This window comes from Vollenhovia emeryi, unplaced genomic scaffold (genome assembly GCF_000949405.1).
Source record: "Vollenhovia emeryi isolate VEMERY1.0 unplaced genomic scaffold, V.emery_V1.0 DF939158.1, whole genome shotgun sequence".
Classification (NCBI taxonomy): domain Eukaryota; kingdom Metazoa; phylum Arthropoda; class Insecta; order Hymenoptera; family Formicidae; genus Vollenhovia; species Vollenhovia emeryi.
The window spans coordinates 404431-411541 of record NW_011967208.1 but is presented as its reverse complement, the minus strand read 5'-3'; positions in this window follow the sequence as shown (position 1 = coordinate 411541).

The following is a 7111-nucleotide window of genomic DNA, read 5'->3' as shown; positions in this document are numbered from 1 at the left end:
GGAATACGACATTTCAGGGACACTATACCTATTTTGAATCACCCTGTATAATCACGCGGTAACGAGAATCGCGAATGTATTACGTAATTCTGGCCGCGGTATTTATCTCTGCTATCCAACGTCCGCCGCTCATACGGAGCTAATGAACAGCTGCGTTTAATATAATTCTCGCGGTTGCAGTTTTATTCGTTTGGATCGGTTACACGCGGACGTGTTCCCTCGTGTTCCCGACAAAGCGCGTAGGAATCCACGGGAACTTGCCCGAGTGGCGTAAATCATGGACGGAAGGTTAAAGCTTTCCGATAATCCTCCATATATCACACGAGGCGTAAGGTTCAAATTAACGTAAATGCGGTTTTCGCCCTCTGAATCCGGTAATTGTTGCTTTCTATCTAGGGACGGCGGTTTCGCCACTCGCTTCCGCTACTTGGAACTTGTTCCCTTGTTATATTACTCTTAACCTACCGAGACTGGAATTTCCTGTTTACCGCACGGGGTGAACTTGAATTTTAAACGCACGCGTGTACGCGCGCACGTTTACCCAGACAGGTCAGTTTCTCTCGGCTGCGCGCTGCATTTCAAAACAGGGAAAATCGCAGAGGGAGGGGGGGGGGGGGTTGAGCAATGAAATGGCAATTAGGATCTCGTTAAAATGCAAATTAGTATCAGAATAATTTTCTATGTTTGATCTCAATGTCTTTTTAATACCGCGGCCACGAAATTAAATGCCTCAGAAAATGTTCATTTACATCCGTAGCCGCGGATATTCGTAACGTAACTCCAGATTAAACAACTGTTAAATGATGTTCCGCGGGAATTAAATCGTAATTACTGCTGTAATAAAAGGCGTACAATTGGTAGGCGAATGTTGGAGTTTGAACGGCGAAACTGTGATTGGAAATCGGTGGCTCTTTACATGCGGAAGAAAGCGAAGACGAGCGCGCGAAGCTAATGATCCTGAATATTCATACGGGGCATTTGCATATCTTGCAGTGTAACGTATTGATTTGTTTCGTATTTCCGTACCATTACGCCCCATTTATCGGTCGATTTCTCTCTCTCTCTCTCTCCCTCCCTCCCTTTATCACGTAACGATAGAACGTATTAACCCAGATTGTGTTCCTTACTTGAAAACAAATATTGTTAATTTTTCATTTTTATTCGGGTTATTACCAGCGTAATGCAATTCCCGCTGCATTTGTCAATGCCCTCCGCGCACGATAAACGACATAATTAGCTCGTTTCCGACATTTATTATCGTGATGAATCTTGTCGGCATTAGAAATAAGTCCCTGGCGCGGGGAGACGAATATGTATAGGATGACAAATGCACGCTTTTGTTCCGCGTTCAATGAATAGATCCATCTGCGGGATCGAGCAATATAGGCATGAAAAAACGAAGCGCGTGAACGATGGAAGTATAGCGCCATCCCCGAGTCGAAATTTTGCCCCTACATTGAACCTCGAATTTTTTTATCCGAGGTAGGAGTAGCGGAGTAAAAATAGGCGTTGTTTAAATATAATTTTAGCTGTCACTTTAACGCTACATGGGTCCGAAATTTTCTTTTTCTTACTGCTAGGAGCTTCAAAGCAGGCTAAGGCCGCATCCTCTTCAAGCATTCTTATATCCTAAAAATGTATATGGATTTCTGGTAGCTGGGAAATTAATTACTTTTTTACTTATATTGGAATCATAATAATTACAATATTATTAAGAAGTTCTGATAATTATAAATATTTGTAATCAAAATGCAGAATATTGATTTATGATAAGTTTTAATAATATTATATTATATATATAAATATTAATTATCAATCGATACATTTTAGTTAAATTTACAATATTATAAATATTTGTAATCATTAGAATTTTCTTAATAATATTGTCATTACAACATAAGTAAAAAGACCTGAAATTATAAATTTGTGTAAATTAAAGGCTTAGGAATAATAGCACTGCTAATAATGTATTAACACATTTATTATTACAAGAATTATTTTCTTTAACGTATAAATTTTACTTAGGAAATATTAACTTAATAATAAACAGAAATTTCGTTTATATGTAACTTCATAATCATAGGACAACGAAAACAATATTTAATTATATTATATTATAGTAATCTTCTAGCATTTTGACGTCAATTGTAGGAGCTTGAGTTTCAATGTAAGAGTTCTAGGTTTTATTTCCGTTGAAACAGGTTCGTATATCCACTAAGAGCGTTAAAGCAGAAGTATAATTCGACTCGGAATGGGACAATAACGTATCGCTATGTACATTCGATCGATACCGCGGGAGTGCGTGTCGCGGGCTTTTTTATCATTTCCGACGTTGCGTGCGGCGGGCTCGTTGCCACACGCGGGAATATTAAAGACAGTCCCGGCTCCATAAAATTATGCCGATGCGGCTGCGGCGCGCCGTGGCACCCGGACCGGGGGTTCGCTATTCCGCGTATCAAGCGCAATTTTCACGGGACATTGAACGGCCGCCGGGACAACGGCGGTGCGACACGCGTTGCGTCGCATGACGTTTCGGTATGCCGTTAGAGGAATATCGAGTGTCGTACGGCGGGCTGTCCGAGGCCCGCGGGTCGGCGAGCGAACTTGGGCGCGCGATCGATGGATTTAATCGCGGCCGTGTAGGAGGAGATGTTAGCCGTTTTGTTAATAAGCATGTCAGACAACGGCGGAAGCCGCGAGGGTTTATCGCGGCACCATCGAGGTTTAGTCGAGTGGTTGAGGATTATTCGTCGTGAGTGGCTTTCCCCGGAATTTCCGCTATTGCCGGAATAACGCATTCGCGTCTCAGAAGGTTGCGGTCTACCTGGCCCAAACTGTTGTGCATAATAATGTGCGCATTACGCCGTAAGGATATTTGCAAATTCGTACATACATGCGCGAAAGTTGCCCTCCCCTGATGCTCGGCTAATTTCAATCTTCCCGAACGTTATTAAACTTTCCCCGAAAGTTACGTGCCGTTCGGTATACTATGTGTGCGCAGGCAACGTAACGATTTTCACGTACACACAGAAACGGCAAATCGCAACCGCGCCCTTATCGCTCGAGGGAATTTCCGAAAAACTTTGGAATCTGCAAACGAATCTAGAGATGGAAATTCTGCAGCGGCGAACGTCTCTCCGAGGTGTATCGTTCCTCTATCTCCTCCCTTACGAGAGGTACGCGTGATTGGAAAAGATTGCCTTCCCCCCCCCCCCTTTCGCATTACGAGCTCTTTTTCGTTTCACGCGAGAGCTTATATTAATCTCTTAGGTGTATTTAATTAAATCGCGCACGGCGTAATAAATAATTAAAACGTCGGTTCTTGGCAAAGGGGGAAAAGTTGGGATCGAACGCGAGAACAGAAACGTGTCTCCTTCATATCGTGCTTCGTATTTCCAATTACATAAATGCGAAAACCCGATAGTTCTGCTTTGATGTTTTCCGACGAACAGCGGCGCAGCTAACCATTTAGTAAAGCACGATTATTGCTCATTCTGCGGAGGCATCATCTGTAAATAATGTGCGCCATTTCTCTACAAAAGTATACGCACGCCGCGACAAAGCCGATCGATATTTCATTTGGTGGCTACCCGCTTTAAACCTCGGGACGTGTTGCCACAAGACCGGATTGCTTTGCCGGACAGCACTGAGTCATATTGCAGTCTGTAGCAAGGATGTTGACAGACACTTCATTAGAGTTCATACGATTTTACCTTAGTTTATTTATTCCTTTACAATTCCCTTCGACGTGCATGAATCTTTTTTCTACGCGCCGCGAGGACCGATAATTTCTGAATCCATTCAGGATACACCGCGTCCGGTGTGTTACTTTTATTTCAGTTCCGTTGCGATTTAACAGTTATCGGTGTGATTGTTGCCGCAGTTTGCTGCAATTCGATGCATTCGGGTACACGCGCGCACACGTACGCACGCACGGGACTCAGAATTCAGAATGTACCTCGCGCACACCGATTTTCGATTCTCCCTCACTCGGTGAAACTTCTGCGAAAGTAGTTTCTTGGAGATCTTCATGTAACTTGGAAGGTTGATATCAAGTAGTTGTTAGCTCGCTTCCCAAAGAAAGTAGCGGAGTGCATCGTATCGCGCATTGCGACCGAAAGGAAAGTCTGTGAAACGTAAGACGCGGGGGTGAGAAAAAAGAAGCTTTGCGTATAATTTACATAAAAGTTGAAAAAAAAGGGGGGAACCCGAGAGGCTCGGGTACTTTCTGTTATATAGAAAGTTCGCTCCGCATAATTTGTCGTGCGCAACAGTCATGTTTCAAACGGCTTGAGATGTGTAACGAGCGGCAGATGCGACGATCGACACGATAATCAAAGCTCGTGCGGGAGGCGTGCTATTTGTGAAAGATAAGTAACCCGGCAGATAAGTCGAACGTGAAGTTCGAACCCGATAAGTCGCCGGGTATCGATCCGATGCACATAGTTACCTTGTATGTATATTTATCTTTTTACATAGTAATATCTCTACACTCGGAGATACCGACGTGCTTTTAGGACGGAAGCGTGTGTTTGCAGACGATAAGATAATTTTATACTTGGGAAAGACGTTTTATGGATCGACGAGATAAGCGGGAGATTGAAACGTAAGATTTGTATCAGTGCAAAAGAAAGAGAGAAAAAAAAGCGAAGGGACGGCGAAATTTCCGTCGCGAAATTATTTCCCTGCGATTTGTATGATTAAACCACATCCTCGGATAAATCCCATTTCCATATCTGTTTTCTGTGAAAGAAGGAGAAACTCGAATATGATACTGCGGCATAATTGAGCTTGCATTTCCCAATGCGGCTTGTTACGTAATTAACTGATATAATTACCCGCCCGGCATAATAACGCGCTGCCGCGAGAGGAAAGATAGTAATACAGTGCTCGTTAAAAAAAAAAAATTTTTTTTCGTACGCAACTTGTAATTTATGTTTTTTCCCTTCGAATATTTTCAGGTATTAGCGCCTTTTTTTTGTTCGAGGAGTAAAATACCTCGTTTCGAAAATAACGGTCGGCGGCTAATGTCGTTTACGTAACAGTCTTTTTGATATAAAATAGCGCACGTAGCGATGCGACGAAAGCTATTACTCCAAAAGTTAAGGTGTTTCGACATACTAATAAATCACCCGTATCTACGTGCATATGACGGGGAGTGACGTCGGTACTTTCACGCAGTTTTACGGGCTTTGGACTTTTCAGCGTGCCATTTATAGTATATAGCTAATAATAAAGTTTTCATATGTCACAGCAGGAGCACTGAAAATACCGCGGATGTCGAATCGAAGGTGTCATTAAAGTAGAGGGGGAAACAAAACAAAAAAATTAAGGAAACGCGTTTACGCGCGCGACACAACGAAGCGCCGCTTTGAATATTCACCGACGTTTATAAAAATCTCATTTAACGCGGCACAAATTGTCATTTTGACAGGAAACGCTGTCTTATTTTCCGGGGCAAATATATTCTTCCGCGAGCGAACGTTATTTTAACAACAAGCGACGAGCGACGCGATTTATTTCCTTTTCGCTTGACGCACGACAGTGCTCATTTAATTATTCAAATTACGCGCGACACAGTTCGCTGGAGATGGCTTTTATATCTGACGGGGGCTCGCGCTCCTCCCGTCGAATTTCTCAAGAAGGACATCTGAAAAACTGAGCTGCAGAAATCTTCCTGACCTGAACAAGACAATGCACTTCCTCACTTCCTCCCTCGTATTATCAGCTCGCCCCGTACGGTCTTTTACTATTATAGCCTTTACTAAATCGGTTTTGCATAATCCCGCTCGAAATCGGTTTTACTCCGAGGATTCGGAGCGGATTGTACGTGCCGAATTTTTTACACGTTTTACTTGAGCAAGCATAGAAAACACCGGCTACGTCAATTCGGCCTATTATGTTTACGTTTAATTTACGCCACATTAAATTCACATTTTGCGCTATTACGTTGCATTATTTGAGAAACTGGACAAGGTAAATTTTACGAGAAATTACGTGAACAATGTTTGTACGCTCTCGTACCTTTTTATTATCTTTAGCTCGGCCGACCGTTAGCTTTTCACGTTACTCTTATCCGATTATCTTATCGATCACAAATTATTTTTGTGCCATTTCGACTCGTATACCTGTTACACTTTAATACAACTACGCTCGCCCATACGCCCAGAGACGTGTGTAAAGGAGGATTGTTTTTGCGCGTGTATGCGTGCGTAAGTACGTGTATGTTATCTATTGGGATGTACACGGAGCACACGTTCTCTCTACTGTCTGATCGAATCAAATGCGAGAGAGCGAGCAGTCCGCTTGGAATTCTCCGAGGCTCGATATAAATTCCCGACTATTGGTTGCGCAGGAGAAAATCAGATTAAGGAGCGCGGAACGATTTACCAATAACGTGTCGAGGAATTTTTTTCCCCGCGATACCACGGGCGGCGAACGTGGCAGCAAAAGGGAGATGAAATCGATAGGATTAGCGAGATCGTGACAAGGGCGTTTCTCCTGGGTGACGCGAATACCGGGAGGAAAACTCGCCGCACCGCGAAGCGGAATTCAGGCTCCGCTGCTGCCGTGTGTAACCGCGGCTCCGAAATTACGCAACAAGCGCACGTCCATCTTGCTCCCGCGTCGCGTCGCCTCGATTCCCGTCCCGAATGCATATTGCCGTAATAATCCATAAACAGCGGCGTCATCGGTGGCGTTTGGCATTATCGGATTTGTAAACTGGCCAACGTTTGTGACGTGGTACGGTAAACTCATTGACGTTCAAATATTCTCCTCCCTACCTCTTCAATTTCCAGCTCTTCGACCCATCCCGCCGTCGTACTGTAATCGTAGTCGTGCATACATGCATACTGATGCACGCGGGTCGACATAGTTGTCTCCGTTTCGTGGAACAATTCGGCGGTTATATACGCGAAACTCTCGGGTGTCTTCGCGCCGCGACGATCGAGCCCCGGCGATACACGCTGACCTTAAGGGCACCCTTAAGCCGTCTGTTTTATCGACATTCTTTGTTAGAGGTAATCTTCTAATTGCCTTTATAGAAATGCAAAATTCCTTTACGGAATTAAAGTGCGCAGCAAAATCTAGACTATGCTGGTCGACTTTA